Source organism: Lynx canadensis, chromosome A1, assembly GCF_007474595.2.
Source record: "Lynx canadensis isolate LIC74 chromosome A1, mLynCan4.pri.v2, whole genome shotgun sequence".
Classification (NCBI taxonomy): domain Eukaryota; kingdom Metazoa; phylum Chordata; class Mammalia; order Carnivora; family Felidae; genus Lynx; species Lynx canadensis.
This window is the reverse complement of record NC_044303.2, coordinates 108,298,593-108,325,212: the sequence shown is the minus strand read 5'-3', so window position 1 is coordinate 108,325,212 and position 26,620 is coordinate 108,298,593. Positions and strand designations below refer to the sequence as shown.

General features: G+C 37.8%; 1 protein-coding gene across 4 annotated transcripts in view; it reads right to left on the bottom strand.

The window, feature by feature from the left end:
* Positions 1 to 26,620, bottom strand: part of CDC42SE2 (CDC42 small effector 2) — a 131,528-nt gene that overhangs the window by 80,765 nt on the left and 24,143 nt on the right. For all 4 annotated transcript variants that reach the window (XM_030317568.1, XM_030317592.1, XM_030317585.1 and 1 more), the window contains exon 2: positions 2,621 to 2,797. The gene's annotated coding sequence lies outside the window, so the exon portion shown is untranslated. The remainder of the gene's footprint in view (positions 1 to 2,620; positions 2,798 to 26,620) is intronic.

Sequence of the window (26,620 nt, the reverse complement as noted above, 5' to 3'; positions counted from 1 at the left end):
GTATTTTTAATAACAGAAACCAACTTGTCCCTTAAGTTAAAAGATACAAATACACAGTGTATGCACTATATTAACCTTTCTAAAATCTGAAGAATTGTGAAACCCCCACAAATATATCTGGCCCCAAGATTCTGAATAAGGAAAACAAAAAGATTTTAAATAAAGGCATAAGGTGTGTATATTTCCTAATGCTTTATTAGGAAAAACTGATTAGTGAGAATTTATATATATATATTTTTAAGGACTGCCAGACTCCAGGTTCCCCACAATTGTTTGTTTTACCAGCTTCAGAAGTACCAAGGGCTCAGTAGGAGTCTCCATCAAACAGCTAATTACAAGAGATGATGGATACTCCTTTTCTTCCACAACCCTAGCCTCAGTTAATAACAGATCATTAGGAGCGCGAGTGGCTCAGTCGGTTAAGCATCTGACTTCAGCTCAGGTCATGATCTCTCAGTCCATGAGTTCAAGCCCCACATTGGGCTCTGTACTGACAGCTCAAAGCCCGGAGCATGCTTCAGATTCTGTGCCTCCCTTTCTCTTTGCCCCTCCCCCCCACACACTCCTTCACTCAAAAATGAATAAATGTTAAAAAAAAAAAAAAATTTTTTTTAAAGAGATCATCAATCCTCAGTTAATAATCCTACTCTACACTAGTAGGATCATTCAGGTAATGATAGCCTATTCTAGTTAACAGTAAGCTCCTTAGCAATGGCATGGACAATGTATTTATTTACCACCTTCTACTTAATCGTTGAATCCTTGGAATCAAACAATGAATGGCCTGCTTTATCTGCCCCCTTACACAACTGATAATGGATTGCATTATCAGAGACTTACTTACCTAATTCACAAAGTCCCTTGAGTTATCATTATACAGTTTAAAATGGGTGATGATAAAGGATGTATCAGTCAAGATGTTTTCATACACAGGGGCGCCTGAGTGGCTCAGTCAGTTAAGCGTCCAACTATTGGTTTGGGTTCAGGTCATGATCTCACAGTTTGTGGGACTGGGTTCCAAGTCAGGCTCCTCGTTGACAGCACAGAGCCTGCTTAGGATTCTCTTCCCTCCCTCTCTCTCTGCCCCTCTTCCCCTAACTTGTGTTCTGTCTCTCTCTCTCAAAATAAACAAACTCTCTTTTGAGAGAGACAGAGAGAGAGAGAGAGAGAGAGAGAGAGAGCGAGCATGCGAACAAGCAAGGGAGGAACAGACAGAGAAGGAGACAGAGGATCCAAAGCTCACAGCATAGAGCCTGATGTGGAGCCTGAACTCACAAACTGCAAGATCATGACCTGAGCTGAAGTCAGACGCTTAACTGACTGAGCCACCCAGGCACCCCTTTGTTTCTTCCTATCTTTGGCCCTTATTTCTATTATTAGTATCAAAAACAGAACATAAACTATTCTGTGTTTATAACACAGAAGACAGTGAAATTTATTAGACTGAAAACCAAAAATCAAATACATAGGAAAAGATCTGATTTTGACAGTCAAGTTGAAGAAAAACAAAACATTTTTTTAGAATAGAACTGATTACTTGAAAATGTATTACACACCAATCATCTTAGAAGCCAAACTTCATTTATAATCCTCCAGGGAAGTAGTGTGGTTAAAGAAAAGAATTTGAATTAAAAGACAATCTCCATAATTATTCAATTCTGTAGATTGGTTTTTCAAATACTAAACTGTTCAAACAATTCAATTCAGTAAATATGCACTGATGGCTTAAGAAGATAATACTAATGTAAGACACAGCAGGAATATAAGAACAGCCCTTGACTTCACAAAATTTATAATGTGCTAGAAAAGCGACATACATAAACAAGTATTACTGGACAGGACAGGACCTAATCAAGCATAAATAAATGCATGACACACTAAAGACAGCGGATAATCAGTGGAGAAATCAAATGAGAGGATTTCTGCAGCAAGTTAACAGTAAGGAAATTGATTATTTCACATCACAAGTTAGGGTAATTCTAGGTATATTACATGGAGCTCCCAGTTCTACTTCTCTGCACTCTTCTTGCCTCTGCCCTCCTTTCCATAAGGGCATCACTTTCAGTCTAGCAACAAAATGGCTACAGCAGTTCCAGAGGTCAATCCAGATAAAACCATCTTTACGGAGAAGAGGGATCATCTCTTTTCTTCTTTCTCAAAACCAAGAAAACCTCTCCCAGCATCTTCTTAAGACTTCTTTCTATGACCAACTGGCCAAAACTAGATCGATTCCTAAAACAACCACTTCCAACAGCAATGACATCTACCATTAACCAAGATTAGAGTGGATGCTGTTAAGTATCATGACCATCATTTTAACGTGAGCTGAACATTTCAAGGACAGGCCTTGGAGAAAGGTATAATTTGACAGAGAAATAAAGAAGAAAAATACAATGCCAAAGGAATAGATGTGCCTAACTTAAGAAAAAAGTCTGACTGCAAACATACGTTAAATACAGTTAGGGATAAAGTGTCTTCCTAAACTGCACTGTTGTCATTCTCTGTGATACAAAAATTAACTTACTATTCAACAGTGAGTAAATGGTAAGAACAAAAGAGGAGGAGTGCTCTTTTTATGGAAAGGATATAGTTAATTATCAGTGGGGATAGTCAAACTTACCACTCCTTGTCAATGGAGTCACCCATTCAGCTATCTCTAGGTTGAGAACATTCCATATTACACATACAGATGACTGCAGATTCTATGAATAGCAGTTGGTTCTTGAAGGTTTCTTCTCATTTGGGTTCAGTCAAATGGGTTTCAGTTAAATGTCCACAAACTCACAGTTGGCCCGATCTACAAATGAAAGCATGCAATTAGGAGGCAAAAAGCTATAGGGAGCAATTCCCTCTTCCACCATCTATAAGTAACTGACCTATAAGAAAACTGAATTTAAATACCAGATTCATTAAATGCCATGTTCAAATTAAGCAACTTGCATTTCAAAGGTTGTAATGTGCTTATTACAGTTACCACCCTCTTCACATCATATAAATTTACTGTTGTGTTCATAGTATACCAGGTCCAAGGCTTACCATAGATTGCTCACGGGGTAGAATCTAACACGTATGTATGGTGGACCAAATAAGGATGACCTACATAGCATGTAGGATATATACATATATAGGATAGCTACCTATAAATCAGAAGACTCGACATGAAAACCAGTATTTCTGACCTCTCTTGGAGGGAAAAAAAAAAAAAAAAAAAAAAAAAAGGTCAGAAGATCCAGCAATGCCGGGCCCACATTCCCACATGGTAACAATCTGTTGGAGCTGATTAGCAGCTAATCCTTCAGATGGGACATAGGCTTTGCAGTTGCCTGCAGATGTCATCACTCTCTTATAACACAACTCAATTATCTGTATGGATCCTGCTGGCCTGGGATGTTGCAAACTCTGCTATAAAATCATAAAAGCTCAGAGGGAACATTTATTACTGTCAAAGTGAAGCATGTTTTTCTGCCTTGACAATACAACAGGGACAGCTATATTGGCTTTGGAGTCAGAGGGCCCTAGGTTTGAGTTCTAATTTTGCATACAACTAGTTTGGGACTTCAGGCATATTTTTAACCTAAGATATATGTTATACATATTTATAAAACTCCAAATAAACATATAAGCACTTAACAGTCAACAAAAGGCCTAAAATCTACCATGTCCAAATTGAAATGAAAATCCCAAATTCACGGCTTCCTCAGTCTTCTGCATCTCAGTAAGCTGCAATGTGATTCATGTGCATAAGCCTCAAACCTCAAAATCCTTATACGCTTTCCTTCATTCTCACAAAACCAGTACCAAGGCACTGGGTTCTCTAAAATATATAATTTGAGTGGACTCTTGGAATCCCCTAAAAACAAATAATTCCTCCTTCAGAATCAAATACTTTCCTGAAATTGCCTACAAATTCAACTATTTAAATAATGGTACTTTGAAGTTTCAAGGTTCCATATTATGAGGAATATTAGTATTTCATTTTAAAAAAATGATGGAGGTACCTGGCTGGCTCAGTCAATAGAACATGCAACTCTTGATCTCAGGGTTGTAAGTTAGAGCCCCACAATGGCTGTGAAGATAGCTTATAAATAAAATCTTTGGGGTGCCTGGGTGGCTCAGCTGGTTGAGTGTCTGACTTCAGCTCAGGTCATGATCTCATGGTTTGTGGGTTTGAGCCCTACATCGGGTTCCACACTGACAGTGCAGAGCCTGCTTGGGATTCTCTCTCTCCTTCTCTCTCTGCCCCTCCCCCACTCATGCTTTCTCTTTCTCAAAATAAAAAACTTGAAAACTTTTTATTTATTTATTTATTTTTTTTCAACGTTTATTTATTTTTGGGACAGAGAGAGACAGAGCATGAACGGGGGAGGGGCAGAGAGAGAGGGAGACACAGAATCGGAAACGGGCTCCAGGCTCTGAGCCATCAGCCCAGAGCCTGACGCGGGGCTCGAACTCACGGACCGCGAGATCGTGATCTGGCTGAAGTCGGACGCTTAACCGACTGCGCCACCCAGGCGCCCCTGAAAACTTTTTAAATAAAATAAAATCTTAAAAAAAATGAAGACAAAATACTGGGGATAATATGTACCACTCCTTGCAAGATACTGACCCATTACATTTTGTAAGCTTATACATTTCTTCCAATCTAAAATGACAATGAACTAGGACACTATACTTCATCTGAAGATGAAACTAAGCAACAGATGGTTAGAATTAAAAAATCAACTGTTTCTATAGAACAGCTGTTCAAAGAAATCAGAAAATTAATTTTTGAAAATAATTCTATTTAGTATCACTGGAAAATAGGAAATAATTAGAATTATCAAATGATGTACAAAGAGGACAAATAGATACAGTACTGTATTCATGAATTCAATGACCTTTACATGTCAATTCTAATCTGAGCAAGATTCCATGCACTTCTAATCAAAATCCAAGCAGTGTTAACAGAAATTGACAAGGTGAATCAAAAATTCATATGGAAATGCATATGAACTAGAATGGCCAAAACAACCTCAAAGATCAATTATATTCGAAGATTCGTTATAAAACTGCAAATATCAAGACAGTGTAGTACTGAAGAGAAACAAAGAGATCAATGAAACAAAACTGACAGTCCAGAAATAAAGCTACATATATATGGTCAACTGATTTTCTGCAGAGGCAGGCCTTTTCAACAGCCTTTTCAACAAATGGAGCCAGAATGACAGGATATCTACACACTGTACCATATATAAAAATCAACTCAAAATCCATCACAGCTCTAAAGGGAAAATCTAAAACTGTAAACTCCATGAAGAAAACACAGTGGAAATTTTTGTAGTCTTAGGCAGAGATTTCTTAGATAAAACACAAAAGCATGACACATAAAAGACAAAAGTGATAAACAGGACTTCAAAATTACTAATTTCTGCTCTCCGTAAGATGCTGTTAACAAAATGAAGACAAGCCACACAGTGAAAAAATATATATATGTAAATCATGTCATCTGAAAATGGACTTGAATCCAGAAAGAATACAGGAATGCTCAAAACTCATTAAGAAAACCCAATTTTAAGAAGGGACAAATGATCTTGACATACTCCTGATCAAGGATAGATACTAGCAAGTAAGTACATGATAATATGCCCTAACATCATTGTTCATTAGGAAAATACAAATGTTGGCAATGATATGGAGCAAATTCAACTCTCATATGCTGTTGATGAGAATGTGAAATGGTAAAACCACTTTAGAATGCAGTTTGGCAGTTTCTTAAAAAATTAAACACACACTTACCATACAACGCAGCAATTCCATTCCTAGTTATTTACCTAACAGAAATCAAAGTCTAGAAGTGCCTGGGCGGCCCAATCAGTTAAGTGTCCGACTCTTGATTTCTGCTCAGGTCATGATTCCACTGTTTACTGAGTTTGAGCCCCACATGGACTCTGCGCTGACAGTGCAGAGCCTGCTAGAGATTCTTCCTCTTTCTCTGCCCCACCCCCACTCACACTCACTCTCAAGATAAACGAACTTTAAAAAAATAAACAAAAAAAACCCAAAAAAGATATGGAAGTCTACGTCCACAAAAGACTATTAACAGCACCTTTATTTTTAATACCTGGAAGTGGAAACAACCCAACTATCCTTCAAGAGGTGAATGGAATACACTAAGTAAGCTATAGCCAATCAATGTATTACTATTTGTAACAAAAAGTTAATGAACTATTATGCACTAGTCAACATGGATGAATCTCAAAATAATTATGCTAAGAAGCCACACCGGATTGTAGAATTCACACATATATAATTCTAGAATCTCTAGTGATAGGAAAGAGGTTCAGTTGATTGCCTGAGAATAGATAAAGAAGGTTGAAAGAAAGAATTTTGGAGGGGACAGGTATTTTCATTATCCTGAGTGTAGTGATAATTTCACAGGTATAAATAGTTCTCAATTTATAAAAACTAAAATATGTGCAGTTAATATTAAATTTAAAACAAATTCACTGCATATTAATAACTGGTAGCAAGACTGATTCATATGAAAGGCAAGACCCTTTCAAGCCATTAACTTTAAAAATTATGGCCACCATCTTTCTTTGGAAAATAACTCCATTGAAAAGTACAGTATGTCAATGCTAAAGATCAAAACCATAATTACTAATCAGAAAGAAAGCATATGCCAAAAATAGTTCTCTAGAAAACCCCATATAATTTAGCAGGAGCAAGAAAATTTAGTGGATTTCAAAATTACTCATTCAAATGCAGTCCATAAAGTCCCAGTCTTTCATTACATTTTGTAGGAATTACATGAAAAATAATTTTTTTCACTGCCAACCAAAAATATTTTAAAGCAGTCATTTTATTAGCATTCATCTCATATCACTATTACAATGTAATTCACATGCTGCTTAGAATTAATGAAGAAATAATGAAATCAGATCCATTTTAATTAACTGCTGGCATCACTTGCTGCTTTTGTACCTCATTAAATGGCACCTCCATCCCCATTTGCCTGTTATTTATACTGAAGACAAAGCAAATTACATTATTTCCTTAGGTGAATTTAGCCATTGAAAAAATTTTTTAAGTTTATTTATTTGGGGGGGGGGGGATGTGAGCAGTGGAAGGGCAGAGACAGAGGGGGAACAGAGAGAATCCCAAGCTGGTTCTGCCCCGCCAGTGCAGGGCCTGATGTGGGGCTTGAACTCACGAACTCTGAGATCATGACCTGAGCCCAAATCAAAAGTGAGACACTTAAATCAACTGAGCCACCCAGGCACCCCAACCATTTTAGACAATATCAAAAGTGTGTAAGCTCATCTCTTATCCAAAGACACCTCTTCTCCAAATTAACAAGGCTCAGTTCCATCACAATGCTATAAAAAAAAAAAAAAAAAAAAGCCTTCATCTTTAGAGAAATGAGTTAATAGTGCTACTTAGAATACTTTTAGGGAAGTCAGAGAGAAAAAGTATACTAGTTCTGAATCAAAACAAATGGCACAACTAGAGTGAATGTTCCGCATATGAGAACATCTTTCCAAGTCACTGCTGCCTCAAGGGGAATGTCCTGTCTTGGGACACTTATCATAAGCAGTAAGTATATTAGGATAGTGATGTGAAAGTACCAGATCTAGACCAACTTTATGATACCTGGCAACCCTCGGATCCTAAGAATTTAAAAATAAAATCTATTTTTAAGTGCCCAAATCCAATGCAAAAGTCTCAGGTTTAGGAGCACCTGGGTGGCTCAGCTGGTTAAGTGTCCAACTTCAGCTCAGGTCATGATCTTGCAGTTGCTGAGTTGGAGCCCCACTTCAGGCTCTGTGTCTCCCTCTCTCTCTCTGCCCCTCCCTGGCTTGTGCTCACTCACTCTCTCAAAAATAAATAAATGGTTTAGGAAAAAAAAAAAAAAAAAAAAAAGCAAGAAGCTAAAGCTCTAAGTCTTACAGTAACATTGTTGCTTAGTTTCCATTTTCCCCCAATGAATAATGGCTTAAATCATCAGGCCTTTACCCTATTAAGTTACTCTGATACTGAAAGAAAAATATGTACTAAGTATATGCCCCATCTCCTTGCTCATTGTATTGTCAAATGCTAATTCCTTTTTTCTTCCCAAAGAAATACAGATCTGGCAAGAACAGTAAAGACCTGTAAGAAATCTAGTCAAATTTCCTCATCTTACACATTCAGAAAGGTAAAGAAATTTGCTCTGAATCTCTTAACTAATCAGTATACTGTAATACCTATTAGCACTGCAATAAGTCACTGCCATTTATTTCCTTCCTAAGTACACTGTAAAGAAAGGCATATTACCATTCACTTATACAGTTTAAGTGAAAAGTTATCTGGGCAATAGTATCATAGCCAGAGGTGATACTGTTGAAGACTCAAAACATTCTGCCTCTTGCTATTTGCTGGTGCTAATAACACTGCACATAGTAGGGTTACAGAAATGGATAGAAGTGAGGTTGTATTTGAGAGTACCTATGAATGAGGCAAAATGTTTAAAGAGGGAGAAAGAATGTATTTCTAACTACCAGAGTTTCAGGACTTCTGGAAAAGGCTGCATATGCCTTAATAAAAAACAGAAAAAGAGGGAGGAGGTAATCAGATGGACTACCAGCGTGAATGCAAAATTGTACAACTTCAGAAACACTAAGGAAACCTACCTATATAGGTATACATACACTTACCAGGCACCAAAACAATTCCACTCCCAAGAGAAATGAAAACAGGTCCAAAGAATATGGGCTAGAGGAAGCTGTACAGGATAGCAGTTTAAGAAAACAGGCTCTGGAGTAGAACTGCCAGAATATGAATTCTGGCTCTGGCACTTACTAAATATGTTGAGTTTAGGCAGTTACTCACCATGCCTCACTCTCCTAACTATAAAATGGAAATAATTCATAATGCTATTGTCAGGTTTAAATTAGGTTAATACATGTAAAATGCCTAGAATGTAGTCTTAGCACAAAGCCTTCAGAGTTATGGCTATCAGAAGGGGAATGGGATTTGATATATGATGTAAGATTACAAGAGTAACTTTCTGAGTAAGTCAGAGGACATTTTAAAATACATATACACACCCACAGCCTCTGCAGTACAGTTTAGTCAAGAGTTTACATGGATTTTGATTATGGGCAATATTAAGTCATTTCATTGTTTCCAAGTCTAACTGCCATGGAGAAATGCAGGCCAAGTTTTCTGCACTTTGGTTTCATCAACTATAAATAAAAACAATGCCACTTACCTCAGAGAATTATTTTAAGAATGTAGGAAGATGTTCAAAGTGCTTACTCAGTACAATGCTTGGCACATGGTAGCTTAAAGTTGACACTATTTTATTAAAGTATTATTTAAATAAGCACATTTTAACTACAATGACCATTTGTCCTTATTTGCTTATGACAGCACCAGTTTATGCAAGTTTTCACAATGTAATTACAGCCATTCCTCTATCTAGGTATGTCCCAGTTTAAATGAAAAATTTTCTCATTATGTCCTAGTTTAGATGATAAATCATATGGTTGCCCTCATTTATAAATGAAGTACTTTCAAGATTCTCCATCTACTTAGTTCTTTATCTTCTCAAATGTTCTCTTACCTCCTTTTAATGGAATCACCTCTTTGTTCTCCAACTCAACATCTCCATTTTACACACACACACACACACACACACACACACACACACACACACACACAGTCTCTGGCTCTCACTCTCCTACTAATCTCTTTATCCAGGTGGTTGGTAACCTCAATGCCCAAGTCCAGGTTTCTCTGTCACCCCATACTCCTCAGCGATGTCATGTTTCCCAAATCTAATCCTTCTCAAATTCTTACCTGTCCCTTCAGTCTTAATTCCAAGAAGAAAAACCTACTGACCCAAAATACCACCACCACCACCACCACCACCAATTAACATTTTAGGTCTCTTTAGGGATATCGACATTTCAACAGCTAACTCCTAGAGAGACAATGCCTTAACCCAGAGTAGAGAATCTACTAACATGAATTTTAGACACTGTGAAAGTTGACTAGAGGAGACAATTTTGAGAAATATTTTCTCAAATCAAAACTCCCCAAATCAAAAATTTTGGTGGGTTTCTATTAAATAAATACATCAGAGCGGTCCTGTTTTTTTTTTTTTTTTTTTTTTTTTTTGCTGGTTCCCAAATAATCCCGACAGAAACACCACAGGCTTTTAGCTCAAATATAAGGAACAGTTCTTTAAGGGTTTTGGCCTGTGCCTTCTTTTCACTCTACAAATGCTCCTCTGAATTATGTTGGATCACTGCCCTGAGGTCAGTTATTATATGCATATTGATGACAGCCAAATCCACTTTCCCAGCAGAGCTCTATCTAAAGCACAAAGTTCTCAAGCAGAGATGCCTTTCAGCTCAACCTCATATAACCAAATGCATACAGTATACCTCCACCTGGATGTGCTACCTGTCTCAAGATTAACTGAACTCCAATTCTTCCACGGCACTCCTCTACTCCAATCCCACTCAAATAACTTTCATTAAATTCTCTCATCCACCCAGTTCCCCAAACCAAATCCTTGACTCCTACCTTTCCATCTCTTCCCCCGACAGTCAAACAACAATGGAATTCTCTAAACTATTTTTCCAATCTGTTTCTTCTTACTCCAAGAGTCACTAGTGAAGGTCTGAGGACCACCATCATATCTAAAAAATACTATTATATCTGCTTACTGATCTCTTGGCACATCTCAGCCCTCTAATTCACTGCCATTTGGGGTAGAATGATCCTTCTAAAATGAATGGCTGGTGGCATTTATTACTTTTTTAATTAAACTCTGTTAATGACTAATATCCTCAGGAACATCTCCATTAATAAAATTTCTAAGGGCCTTTTTGATGTGGTCCCACTTTTCCCTTCAACATCATTTACTACCTTTTCCACTCAATGCCCTATAATTGTGCCATCCAACCATTCTCAACTTCATTCTGTTCCACAAGATACCAGGTTCTACCTGTCATGGCTATAGGGCATCACACCTGGTGTTCAACTTAGCCTGGCATACTCTTCAGAACTTTATATGGCCATCATTTCCTTCAGGAAACTTTTTCCAACGCTCTCATCTATTTTAGGTGCTCTTCAAAAGTATCAGGCACCTTCCACTTAAGGCACTTATATTAAAGAGGTTATCAATCCTGCTTGTACCTCCAAACCATGAAAGGAACTTAGGGCTAGAATTTCATATTCAAAAGTTCAGGAATATGGCCTCTTATTTTAGATACCATATCTTAAGAGACATTAATAGGCCAGAAATATCCAGAAAAAGAAAAAACAAAGCCAGAGGTATCAGAATCCCAGATTTTAAGATACACCACAACACTATAGTAATCAAAATAGTATGGTATTAACATGAACACTGACACATAGATGAGTGGACCAGAATAGAGAGCCCAGAAATAACCCTACCTTATATGCTCAATTAATCTATGACAGAGGCACCTGGCTGGCTCAGTTGTTTAAGGGTCTAACTCTTGGTTTTGGCTCAAGTCATTATCTCACAGTTCATAAGATAGAGCCCCATTATCTCACAGTTCATAAGATAGAGCTCCCCACTGTTAGTGCAGAGACTGCTTGGGATTCTCTCTCCCTCTCTCTCTGCCCCTCCCATACTTGCACTCTCCCTGTCTCTCTCAAAATAAATAAACTTAAAAAAAAATCTGTGACAAAGGAAGCAAGAGTATACAATGGGGAAAAGATGGCCTCTTTAATAAATGGGGCTGGGAAAACCTGACAGCTACATGTCAGAAAATGGAACTAGACCACTTTCTCACACCATACACAAAAATAAACTCAAAATGCATTGAAGACCTAAATGTGAGACCTGAATCCATAAAAATTCTAAAAGAGAACAGAAGCAGTAATCTCTCTAACATCAGCCACATTTTTCTAGATAGGTCTCCTCAGGCAATGGAAACAAAAGCAAAAATAAACTACTGGGACTACATCAAAATACAAAGGTTTTGCACAGTGAAGGAAATCATCAACAAAACAAAAAGACAACCTACTGAATGTGAGAAAATATTTGCAAATGATATATTCAATGAAGGGTTAATACCCAAAAGACATGAACAATTTCTACAACTCAACATGGAAAAAGCAAACAATCTAATTTAAAAAAATGACAAGGAGGGGCACCTGGGTGGCTCAGTCGGGTAAGCTTCTGACTTCGGCTCAGGTAATGATCTCACAGTTCTTGGGTTCAAGCCCCATGTCAGGCTCTGTGCTGAAAGCTCAGAGCCTGGAGCCTGCTTCAGATTCTGCATCTCCCTCTTTCTCTCTGCCCCTCTCCCACTAACGCTCTATCTCTGAAAAATAAACGTAAAAATTTTTTTTCTTAAATGGACAGAGGACCTGAAAACAAATTTTTCCAAAAAAAGACATACAAATGGCCCACAGACACATGAAAGGATGCTCAAAATCACTCATCATCAGGGAAATGCAAATCAAAACCACTATGAGATATCATCTTACACCTGCAAGAATGCCTACTTGAAAAACATAAGAAGTGTTTGGCAAGGATGTGGAGAAAAAGGAACCCTTAGGGGCACCTGGGTGGCTCAGCAGGTTGAGCATCTGAGTCTTGGTTTCAACTCATGTCTCATGGTTTCATGTATTCAAGCCCCACATCGGGCTCTGTGCTGGCAGCATGCAGCCTGCTTGGGACTCTCTCTCTGCCCCTTCCCCACTCACATTGTCTCGGTCTCTCTCAAAAATAAATAAATTAATTTAAAAACAAAAAAAGGAACCCTCATGCACTGTAGGTGGGAATGTAAACTGGTATGACCACTGTGGAAAACAATATGAATGTTCCTCAGAAAATTAAAAGAAGAAATACCATACGATCCAGTAATTCCACTACTGGGTATTTGCTGGAAGAAAATAGAAACACAAATTCATAAAAGTTTTATGGACCCCCACAGTTACTGCAACATTACTTACAAAGGCCAACATATGGAAGCAACCTCAGTGTCTATCAACAGACACATGGATAAGGAAGATGTGGTACACACGCACTGGACTATGATTAAACTCCCTTACAAAAGGATGAGACTGTACCATCTGTAACAACACGGATGGACCCAGAGGATATTATGCTAAGTGAAACAAGTCAAAATGAGAACGACAAATACCTATGATACCTATGATTTCACTCATGTGGAATCTAAAAAAACAAACAAACAAAAAACAGATTTAGACCGATAGAGAAAAAAACTGATGGTTGACAGATGGGAAAGCAGGTAATGGGGAGGACAGGCAAAGTGGGAGAAGGCAAGTGGGAGATATAGGATTCCAGTCACAGAATGAGTAAGTCAAAGAAATAAAAGGCATAGCATAAAGAATAGAGCCAACAATATTGTAGAAGCATCATACGGTGACAGATGGTGGCTACACCTGCGGTGAGTACACCATAACATACAGAAACGGTGAATCACTTTCTGTATATGCAAAACTAGTATAAATGTTGTGTGTCGACTATACTCAAATTTTTTAAAAAACTTAGAAAAAGAATATATCCAGAGAAGAGAAAGCTGAATGGTGAGGAATCTGAAAAATATGTCATGTAAGAGTTAAGGGAACTAGAGATTTATCACAGCTTTCAAATACATGTAGGCCAGAGCATACATCATGTGAAAGAGGAAGCATTACTGTGGGTTATCAAAAGAGGATGGAACCAAAGCCACTATGCAGAAGTTTCAAAAAGGCAATTTTTGGTTTAAAAAGAAGAACCATACAGGGGCGCCTGAGTGCCTCAGTCAGTTAAGCATCCGACTTTGGCTCAGCTCAGGTCATGATCTTGCGGTTTGTGAGTTCAAGCCCCATGTCAGGCTCTGTGCTGACAGCTCAGAGCCTGCAGCCTGCTTTGGATTCTGTGTCTCCCCCTCTCTCTGCCCCTACCCTGCTCATGCTCTGTCTCTCAATAATAAACATTTTTTTAAAATTAAATTAAAATAAAAATAAAAAAAGAAGAACCATATAAAGTATAACTGTCCTTCTAAAGACAATGGGTTGGCTAGAAAAATGGTGAATTCATACTCTTCCAAGTTTAAAAAAAAAAAAAAAAAAGAACACTAAAAATAGTTCTACACTTGAGAGAATGTCAGATTAAATAATATTGACAGACCAAATCAATTATAACATTCTAGGACGCCTGAACTTCTAAAATATTTTAAATAGGACCAGGTGGCAGCTGAATTAAAGCAAATTACCCTAGCCTACACTGTTAAGAAACAATGCCCTAAGACCTAAGATTTAACTGCCTGTTTCACAAAGAAATCAGAGGAATCACTCATTGTTAAAAAAAAAAAAAAAAAAAAAAAAAAAAAAAGCTGAAGACTTTTCTTATATTAATGAAGGTTTCAGAGAAAAAAAAAATAAAGCACTTTCAGTAAGACTACATGAAGGGAGAGTTTCCTATTTTTTTATTTGACCCGATTTGGGGGGAAAAAAAATCTAGATAACAATTGGTCAGTTTATTCCCACAGAATGCTTATTTCTCCAAGAATAAAAAGATACAGGGGTATAGCTCAAGGGCAGAACATCTGATTGCAAAGGATAAAAAATAACAAGAAGGCTTATTTAGGATGTAATCACTTTTAAAAAGATTTTGTAGACTAACAAATATTTGGCTTCTGATTTATACCTGACGAACAGAGAAAGGCAAAAAAAAACTTTTAAAGTTTTCCTAATGTTTTTGTAGAATTATGATGGCCAAGGTACAAAAGAAAAATTGAGAAGAACGGAGCTAACTAAAGGCTATGTGCTCTCTGCTGCCATATTTGATTTTATCTTTAGATGAAACTGATCTGGAAACAGGCCATTTTTGCATGGGTGAGAACAAAAGTGAAAAAAAGCATGTATTTATCTTCATGGTAAGACTTTATTAAAAAGCAAAAAAAATGTCCAAATTAGGAACGCATTGTCAGCTCTCACTATTTACAACCTCCACTTTTATTTTACAACACTGAGGAAAAAAATACTCTATTTTCATTAAAACATTACTTTTAATAAACAGGCTGCATTCTTAAGTTTGATTTTATTCAGAGATGGAATCTTTTCTCCTTATAGGAAACACTTTCCTATTAAAATATTACAAATATTACGAGTCTTTAAAAATAAACTAAATTTGTAAAACATTATTTATCTTTCCATACAACTTTCCAAAACACTTTTGTATATATGAAAGGCTATACCAGGAAAGCAACAAGCCTCCATTTTGGGTTGACTTGTGTCCATTTTCCCCTATTATACCCCACAAAATACATACTGAAGTCCTAACCCCAATAACTCTGAATATGGCCTTATTTAGAAACAGGACTATTGCAGATGGAATTAGTTAAAATGAAGTCATACTGTAGTAGGGTGGGTCCCGAAACCACTATGATCAGTGTCCTTAAAAGATGCCAGCCAGGTGAAGACACAAACAGGGAGAATGCCATACAATAAGGAAGGCAGAGACTGGAGTCACACAGCTGCAAGCCTAAGAATGCCAAAGAGTGCTGATAAACCACCAGAAGCTAGGAAGAGACAAGGAAGGATTCCCCTACAGGTTTCAGGGAGTGTAGTCCTGATGACACCTTAATTTTAGATTTCTAGCTTCCAGAACCATGAGACAGAAATTTCAGTTGATGGTATCTTACTGTGGCAGCCGTAGGAAACAGATACAGCTTTCACTTATTTGATTAGAAAAGTGAAAAATCATCACATCATGTGAATCTAAATGTTACCATCATGACCACTGCAATCCATTACCCAATGAAAACAGAACATTGGCCTTGCTTTGGAACTGTGACTGTCAACAACAAGGTCTCCAGCTAAAAGAACTGAGTCCATGTTTCTATTAACTGTAGATTTTTTATTCACTATCTAGGCTAGACTCATACAAAGGCCATTAGGTGTTATAAATATGTGTTTTCCATCACTCTCTAACTGGGCAGTCTTTACGTTCATACTTTACATCTTATTTATTTACTCATTTTGACTAAGTAGTATATATACAAAGTAAATGGGAAGTGAACTTTTTTTAATGAACTCGACGTTTTTCATTTTTTTAACATTTTTTAATTTTAAATCCAGTAAAGTTAACATACAGTGTTACATTAGTTTCATGTGTACAATACAGTGATTTCACAATTCCCTACACTGTTCAGTGCTCAGCACGAAAACTGTCCTCTTATTTTCCATCACTGATTTCATACATCCCCCTCCACCAAGTTTCCTCTGATAACCATCAGTTTGGTCTCTGTAGTCAAGGGTCTTTTTGTTTTTGTTTTTTGGTTTGCCTCATTTGTTTTTCTTAAATTCTACATGAGTGAAATCATATGGTATTTGTCTTTGACTGACTTGTTCCACTTAGCACTATACTCTCTAGATCTACCCATGTCAATGCAAATGACAAGATTTCATTCTTTTTTGTGGCTGAATAATATTCCATTGTGTCTATATACCACATCTCCTTTATCCATTCATCTGTTGATGGACACTCAGGTGGGATTTGAACTATTTCACCCACTCCTATCTATCAATCACCCTGTTCTCCACTCCCAAGACAAGCACTATTAACATTTTCTTATGTATCTTTCCAATGATATTTTATGCATTTATAAAATTATATGTGTGTATATATAATTTTTGTGGTAGACATAATGGTAACATATTCCATTTACCATTTCATATCTAATTTTTATTCTTGTACCTTAGGAGAGGATTCTGTATAGGCAGGACTTCTATTTTTATTTGCTGTACAGCATTCCACTATATAAATGTATCATAATATACCTGACCAATCCTCTGTAGATGAATATTTCGAGTGCTGCCAATGTTTACCTTTATCATAAACGATACTGTAACAGCTGTCCTTTTATTGTCTTTCTGTTGAGCCCTTTCTTTGCCATCCTGTTTATGACTGCAATCTCCTCTTCCTTACCTTGACAGTCCCCACCTTGCTCCAATGCTTTATTTCTCCCCAGAGCACTTGAAGTTACCTGGCATTCTATGTATTTTACTCATTCATTGCCTGTCTTCACCAACTAGAAAGGAGGCTCTAAGAAGACACAGATTTTTTTCTTTAGTTTGCAACTGAACTCCTGCTACCTGAGTCCCTACAACACAGCTAGTGCTCAGTAAGTATTTATTGAATAACTCAATTTTTTACTTACTCCCACAAAAGAAAAACCTACATAACTAAAAGGTACAACATATATTCCCTTCACAAAAAAAAAGTTTGAGGGTGTGTGTGTGCGCGCGCAAGAGCAGGGGGAAGGGCAGAAAGAGAAGGGGAGACAGAATCCCAAGCAACCTCTGCACTGCCCCACTGCCCCCAATGCGGGGCTCAATCTTACGAACTGTGAGATTCTAACCTGAGCCAAAATCAAGAGTCAGATGCCTGACTTAGCCACTCAGGCACCCCAACATATCTTACATTTAAGGCAAAATAAAGCTAGTTTTCAAACTGATCAATAATTGCCCTTTAATAATTGCCCTGTATTAATGTGCTATATTATGGCAAACAAGATTATGACATTTTAATTTGATCCAGATTTGATACACTCTGTGAACCCAGGAACGTCTCCATTTATTTCAGCTTATTTGCCCAAGGATAATGCTTCCTGATTTTACTGAATATTACTCAATTAAAGGATGAGTCTCTGCATCTTAGTATGCAGCGGCCCTCCTGCACTGACACTGTCATTAACATGCAATTTCTTCTACCAGCTGTGCATTTTCAATCCCAAGGGTGACTCAGTGTGGTATTATTTCTGGTAAATGCAGAGGGTGCTGAAATCACAACTTATTTTCAGAAAATCAATACATTTTTAATTTATACCAACTGCCTTCCTAAGGTCTTCAGATGTGGTAAACTGCATCATTCTCTTGCAGAGCACTCAGTATGCATTTCAGTCAGGCCCTGGCACACTCTGGCCTAAAAGTGGTCACTGACAAATTACTCACTGGGAGAGAAGGGAGGATATACTTTATAAGAAAATAAAGAAATGTAAGTTCTCACTCATTTTATATTAAAACTTAACAAATCTATATAATAAACTGTAAAAAGAATTCTATGTTCAACAATTCAATACTCAAAATTAACAAGTATATATACTATTATTCAGTATGAAGATCTCCATCATAAACCAGATTAGTAATCAATACAGACTTTCTGAGCTAAAATTTTTTTTTTACTTTACCATGGGGAGAAAGTTATATACATTCAGGAGAAACCGTACTTGGACTAGTAATAATGGGGTATAATACTTTCTTGTGATTTTCACAGCAGCAGTGGGCCACAGGTCCCATCAGCCATGCTATCTTGGGGGTAAATGACAGATATACTTACAACCATTCTGTTTTTCACTTACAGCATTCAATATATTACATGACACATTCCATAGTTTATTATAAAACGGGTTTGTGTTAGAGCTTTTTGCCCAACTGTAGGCTAATGCAAGCATTCTGATCACATTTAAGGTAAGGCAGGCTAAGTGATAATGTTTTTGGTATGTTAGGTGTATTAAATGCCTTTTAGACTCTGGATACTTTAAACTTCCGATATAACCCCATCCAAAGGAAGTCAAGGAAGATCTGTACTTTATTCCCAAAGAACACAACAGACTGGTTCCCTAACAACTTCAATTCCAACCACTCCTGTGTATGTACAACCCTGTCTGTTACCAAGAGGCAAATAACCCCCAAACTTAGCAAAGGAATCATTAGGAAGGTTCATGGGTACTGGGTCATGTTTGTTACAACAGCATTTTGAAGGGTTTCTCTAAGCTTAAAATTTTTTTTTTAATGTTTTTTATTTATTTTTGAGACAAAGAGAGACAGAGCATGAACGGGGGAGGGGCAGAGAGAGAGGGAGACACAGAATCGGAAGCAAGCTCCAGGCTCTGAGCCATCAGCCCAGAGCCCGACGCGGGGCTCGAACTCACGGACCGTGAGATCGTGACCTGAGCCGAAGTCGGACGCTTAACCAACTGAGCCACCCAGGCACCCCAGGTTTCTCTAAGCTTAAAAGGGAAAATATATTAAATCTGCAAGAAAACTTAGATGTAAACAAGAATCTTGACCTTTTACATTTATTTTTAAAACTTTATTTCTGAAACAGATAAGAATCTGTATTTTTAAAAAAGTTATGGCCATAAAACAGTAATTTTAAAATTTACTTTTTTAATAAGTATAGTAGTCTTCCCCCTTATTCCTGATTTGTTACCCACCAGCAACCTCATGATCCTCCTCATGAAGCATGTTAAGGTCAAGAGTAACCTAATGTTACATCACAAGACCCGTATCAGTCACCTCAGTTCATCTCACCATGGAGGTATTTTTTCATCTCACAACATCACAAGAAGAAGGATGAGTGCAGTACAGTAAGACATATTAAGAGGGGAGCCTAACCAGCTCAGTCAGAAGAGCCTGTGACTCTTGATCTTGAGCCCCATGTTGGGTATATGGATTACTTAAATAAACAAGAGAGAGAGAGTGAGCAGGGGAGGGGCAGAGAGAGGAGGACAGAGGATCTGAAGTGGGCCCCACACTGAGAGCAGTGAGCCTGATGTGGCGCTCGAACCCACCAACTGAGAGATCGTGACCCAAGCCGAAGACAGACTCTCAATCAAATGAGTCACCGAGCGTCAGAAGATGGTACTGATTTTCAAGTCTCCAGGGCACCAAAGGCATAACTGGGAAAGTCTCAGGTCAGCAAAGCAAGAAATACTGAAAGAAACTCATGGTCAAGATTCCTTGCCTAATCAGTCAGTCTGTGTTAGTATTACAATTTGCAAGTGAAAGTAGTCATGCAGTGGTTGTTCAGTGCAGGTGTTACCATTTCTATTAGCATTGAAAAAGTCAGGCCACTTTGACTAGAAAACAAACACAGCCTGGCTGGTTTGACAGTGAGAACTAGTAAGTTATATAGCAATATTTTCCATTAAAGTAAGTAAGAAGAACCCACAGGGTCAAGATGTTTGGCAGCATATTCTTTAAAAACATAGGCAACATACAATACTCCAGAAATTACATCTTTGACAATTTGGTAAACTTAAGTTTTTGATGTCAGTTCTAAAATATATGAGGAAGTACAAAAGCTTTCAAAAAACTTTTAGAGTCAACATATACAAAAAAGTTTAAAGGTAACAACTTGCAGAGAATAACAGTACTGTAGAACTAACTAGAATAGCAACAGAACACTATCAGCTCTTTAAAAATAAACTTGGAAAGTAACTGGAAGGAAAAAATGCTTATACCAAAACCTAATCTCATGCTCCTTGCAAGCAGTCAACAGGGATTCCTAAAGCAGAATTAGGTTTCCAGGTCAACTTAATACTTTCTCTTGCAAAGAATAGATGCCATGCTCTCAAATACTTAATAGTGAAGAACCTAAGTCATAGCATTTGACAGGTATTTAGCAAAAGGCTATTTAATGACATGTTCACCATACCGAAACTACTCAACAGTTTGGTATCTCACAAAATATGGTAGGTATAAATACTTTCTGATAGAAAAGCATACTAACTTGTAATACTCTCAAAATTTTATGAGCAAATAAAAATTTCTTTAAAAAACTCAGTATCAAAAAAGTTTACATGTTTTCATTCTAAATTATAAGAAGAAAAGCTATTTTTACTATCTGACACATTCTTTTTACAGATTACCACACCTTCTCCTTGTTAACAAACAACTGAGGTAGCATAAATGATTTTTAAAAAGATGTTTAGGGGTGCCTGGGCAGCTTAGTCGGCTGAGCATCCGACCTCGGCTCAGGTCACAATCTCATGGCCTGCAAGTTCAAGCAGCCCTGTGTTGGGCTCTGTGCTGACAGCTTGGAGCCTGGAGCCTCCTTCGGGTTCTGTGTCTCCCTCTCTCTCTGCCATTCCCCTGCTAGCTCTCTCTCAAAAATAAATTAACATTAAAAAAAGAAAAAAACTTAAAAAGATGTTTAAATTACACGTTAACTCAATCCTATGAAAAACCAGCAGTGAGGAGTAAACATGAGATTTTACAATTATATTTTTTTTAACGTTTATTTATTTTTGAGACAGAGAGAGACACAGCATGAACGGGGGAGGGGCAGAGAGAGAGGGAGACACAGAATTGGAAGCAGGCTCCAGGCTCTGAGCCATCGGCCCACAGCCCGACGCGGGGCTCAAACCTGCGGACCGCGAGATTGCGACCTGAGTCGAAGTTGGACACTTAACCGACTGAGCCACCCAGGCGCCCCTACAATTATATTCTTTGAAAATATTTCACCTACTCAACCCAGAGGTAAACACTACAAAAGTTTTTACAAACACTAGTTTATTTCCAATTGCAAATATTAGAATTGACATGCTGTTTTATGAAATTAACAGAAAAGCAATGGCTCACATTACAGGAAAAGAAAATTTTCTGAATAAATCAAGTCTAAGTTGTATTTTTTCATCCCACCACCTTCAAAATACACTACACATAAAGCCTTGTCACCTAACAAATATGAAAGCTTGTGCTGAATGTTAGATAGGTTAGGTTATTCAAGTAGTGCTTGGCATTCATTCTTTCCTACCACTCCTTCTATATGCCTTACTGAACCTCAGGCACAGGAAAGCTAAAAGAAAATAAAACCAGAAAACTAAATTTCCCAGATTTCACCTAACAGTTAGCATTCGGAATCAGGTTCTACCAGTAAAGCCTCATTGTGAGACCTGGAAAGCAAAAGTGAAGTAAAGAAAATTTGGAAGCTATCCTTCTAATGTTAATTTAAGTGGTAAACAATGACACAACAGAATCAATGATGAGAAACAGTTACAGTAACTTTACTCACCAGATGCAAGGATATCAAGAAGCAGTCACATCACAGATTCAGCATTCCTATGACGGGTCCCTGGTTTTATCTTCCTGACCTTTCAGCTATGGCTTTATGTTCTTAAAAATATAATCCAGTGATGGTCCTCTGACTCCGACTCTTCGAAACCAACCAATGATTTTTTTTTTAAGTATCAAATTCTCTGTATAAAATAACTTTCCACCTGAGAATCCTAAAATACTGTTTGTATCTTGCAAAGAATGCTCACAGATATAAGTTTAAACTGTGCATTGGCTGTATTTATTCTCCCTCTCCCCAACGTAGAAGTCAAATACACAAGAATTAGTGTTATTCTGTACTACAATTATGAAGTGAAAATTTGAGGTGAAAATGAAGAATTAAAAGTTCTCTTAGCAGTAGTATGAAACGACTATGACAATTAGAGCAACATAAGAGCAACATTTAATGAAACCAATATTGCACTGTTAACTAAAATTTAAATTAAAAAAAGAAAAAAAATAATAACACTGAATTATCTTTTCTTGGCTAAATAAATTTATCAGTAATATACAAAGCTATAGCTATGGTCATTTTTTTTAATTTCTTTTTTTAACATTTATTCATTTTTGAAAGGCAGAGAGAGACAAAGCGCCAATGGTTGAGGGGCAGAGAGAGAGGGAGACACAGAAACAGAAGCAGGCTCCAGGCTCTGAGCTGTCAGCACAGAGGCCCACGTGGGGCTCAAACCCTCAGACAGCGAGATCATGACCTGAGCCGAAGTCGGCCACTTAACCGACTGAGCCACCCAGGCGCCCAGCTATGTTCATTTTTTTAAAACGTTCTTGGGGCGCCTGGGTGGCTCAGTCAGCTGAGCGTCTGACTTCAGCTCAGGTCATGATCTCACATTCTCCGAGTTCGAGCCCCGCGTCAGGCTCTGTGCTGACAGCTCAGAGTCTGGAGCCTGCTTCGGATTCTGTGTCTCCCTCTCTCTCTGCACCCCCCCCCACATTCTCTCTCTCTCAAAAATAAATAAATATTAAAAAATTTTATATTAAAAACATTTCTTTCACTCTGATTATCAAAGAAATATATGCTGGGGTGCCTGGGTGGCTCAGTCAGTTAAGCACCCAATTCCTGGTTTCAGCTCAGGTCATGATCTCAAGGTTGGTGGGATCGAGCTCCACGTTGACTGATCTCTGCAATGACAGCACAGTGTGCTGGGGATTCTCTCTCTCCTCTCTCTGGCCCCCTCTGCCTTGCTGTCTCTCAAAAGAAATAAACATTAAGTTTTTTGTTTTTGTTTTTTTTTTTTTTTTTTTTAAATTTTTTTTTTTTTAACGTTTATTTATTTTTGGGACAGAGAGAGACAGAGCATGAACGGGGGAGGGCCAGAGAGAGAGGGAGACACAGAATCGGAAACAGGCTCCAGGCCCTGAGCGGTCAGCCCAGAGCCCGACGCGGGGCTCGAACTCACGGACCGCGAGATCGTGACCTGGCTGAAGTCGGACGCTCAACCGACTGCGCCACCCAGGCGCCCCGACATTAAGTTTTTTTTTTAAGAAGTATGTGCTTATTGCGAATTGTATGGAAAATACAGAAATGTTTAAAAATTTTGATAATCCCCATCCCCCACTACTACGTGCACTGATTAACAAGTATACATGTACAACTTAATATCTTAGTTTAGCACATGGGCAATCATTTTCCCTTGAAACACTCCATAGTTGTTAATGTATGGTACAGGCAGATGTGCCTAATGTAACCATTCCCCTTCATTGAAAATATAATTTTCAATTGTTCTTTCATATAAATAATGCTTCGCTGAATATTTCCGGATAGAAAGCTTTTTTTTTTTTCTTTCAGAGTTTATTTTTAAGTAACCTCTACACCCAACATGGGGCCCAAACTTATGACCCTGAGATCAGGAGTTGTAGGCTCCAGTGACTGAACCAGCCAGGTGCCACAGAAAGCTTATTTTAAGGATAAACAAAAAATGTTATATATCCATAAAATATTATTCAGCTATAAAAAGAAATGGTGCAGTCTAGTAATTCCTCAAAATGTTAAACATAAAGTTACCCTATGACCCAGTAATTCTGCTCCATACCTATGATAAATTAAAACATACATCTACATAAAGTTGCATATGAATATTCAAAGCAGTATTAATAATAGCCAAAATGTGGGAACAACTCAAATATCTATTAACTGATGAATAAATAATATGTGGTATATCCATACAACTTATATTCACCCATAACAAAGAATCAAGTGCTGATACATGCTACAACACTGAAGAACCTTGAAACATCTGCTAAGTGGAAAAGCCACTCACAAAAACACACAATACTGTATGGTCCTATTTATATAAAATGTCCAAAGGAGGCAAAACCAGAGAGACAAAGAACAGATTACTAGTTGCCAAGAGCTGTGAGAAATGGAGGAATGGGGAATGACTACTAATTCTTTTTGGAGATGATGAAAATATTCTAAAATTAGATAGTGCTGATGGTTGTGCAACACTGACTTATACATACTTTAAAAGGTGAATCATGATATTTGAATTACAATCCTGACACCAATTCCGAGGTACAAAACACACCAACACCAAGCTATTCTCCAACACCAACTGGGTGTCCTATAACTCAACTCAATTCTAACACTATACCTAGAGACAGCATTAGATCCCATAGGCTAAGGGGCTCATTCCTACAAGACTGCCCCGCCCTTCAGAAACCAATCATTAGTCCAGACTGTCATCTGTGCTTCTGAAGGTCCCAGGATACCCTCCTCAGGTGTAATTAATATGCTACAACAGCTCACACAAGTCTAAAAACCATTTTAGTTAGGAGATTACCAGTTTATTATGAAAGGATATATATAATTCTGGAACAGTCAAATGGAAGAGATGAACACGGATAGGAAAAGGGCACATAGCTTCCATAATCTGAGTATGTCACTCCTCCCAGCACCTTGACGTGTTCACAAACCAAGAAGTTATCTTAACTTCATCCTTCGTGGTTTTATGAAGAGGCTTTATTACACAGTCATGACTGATTAAATCACTGGCCATTGGTGACTAAGCCTGCAGCTCCTGGCCCTCTCTAGGTCAGAGGGGTGGGTTCTCCTGGCAATCAGCTGCCATCCTTTAGTGCTTCCAAAAAGTTACCTCATTAATGTTACAAAAGACACCTTTAAGGCTCTCTTCACTTAATAAATCCCAAGGGGGTGGGAGGGAGGGGAGGGTGGGTGCTGGGTATTGAGGAGGGCACCTTTTGGGATGAGCACTGGGTGTTGTATGGAAACCAATTTGACAATAAATTCCAAATATTGAAAAATAAATAAATAAATAAATCCCAAGGGTTTTAGGAGTTCTGCACCAAAAACAGGGAAGACCCAAAAGATTATTTATTGTAAATAACATCACATAAATTACCTCAAGAAAGGTGCCATTAAAAAAAAAGAAAACAACCTCCTCCCTCAAGAAAGGATGAGGATTATTTCCTTAGGATATAGTCTCAGAGACAAAAATACTACTCTTTTATATATTCCAAACTGCTTATGAAACAAACAAACAACGTTCTACACTCCCTCCAGCAATGTATTTGGTACCTGTTTCACTGTATTCAGGTCAACTGGAACCATTTCTTAAATCTTAAATCTGGTAAGAGAAACTTATAAAACACATTTTCCCATATTTTAGTCATTTTTTTCCTTTGCAAAGGGTCAGTTCTCAGCCTTTAAAATAGACATCTTTATGCACACAATTATTACACTATACACAAATGCTTCAATTTCTCAAGAAACGAAGAAATTAGTTATTAACCATTTTGGTCAGCAATAATGAACTTGTCCTAACTCTGTTCTACTTTGGCTTTAACTTTAAAACTTTCCTTGAAGTCAAAATACTTTTTAAAAACAGTCACAGGAAGCACTCTCCTCCTTAAATAAGCAGATTATAAGGACACTACACTGAATCCACCTGGGTTACACAAATTTCCAGTTTCCTGACTGCAATTCACTTTTAAGTGAAATGTCCAACTGACTCCAGAGATGTTTTAAAATAGGGGTGCCTGGGTAGCTCAGTTGGTTGAGCATCCAACTCTTATTTCAGCTCTAGTCATGTTCTCACAATTGATGGGTTGAGTCCCACATTGGGTTATGCACTAATAGCATGGAGCCTGCTTGGGACTCTTTCTCCCACTCTCTATGCCCCTCCCCAACTTGTGTGTGTGTGCTCTCTCTCAAAAATTAAAATAAAAATACACCTAAAAAAAAAAATAATATAAAGTAGCAGAAATGAAATATTTATTAACTTTCTATAAGCCAAGTACTTAATATGTACCTCATTTAATTCTACCGAACCTATTACCCTCACTTAATAAAATAAGAAAATTAAAGTCACCAAGACTGAGGGCTGACCATGCAGCAAATATGTGGCAAAGTTATGGATCAAACTAAGATGTGCTTGGGGCACCTGGGTGGCTTAGTCGGGTTAAGTGTCTGCCTCTATTATGGCTCAGGTCATGATCTCAAAGTTCATGGGTTAAAGCCCCGCATCAGGCTTCATGCTGACAGTGTGAGGCCCGCTTGGGATTCTTTCTCTCCCTCTTGCTCTGCCCATCCCTGGCTCATGCTCACTCTCTCTCTCTCTCTCTCTTTAAAAAAAAATAAAACCAACAAAAAGAACCCTAAGATGTGCCTAATTCCAAAGTCCATATTCTTTCTGCCACTTTACAATGCTTCCCAAGTCACTGACTCTGGAAATGAGACAAGATTTTCAACACCAGTACTGCCATTTAATATGTGACTAATTTG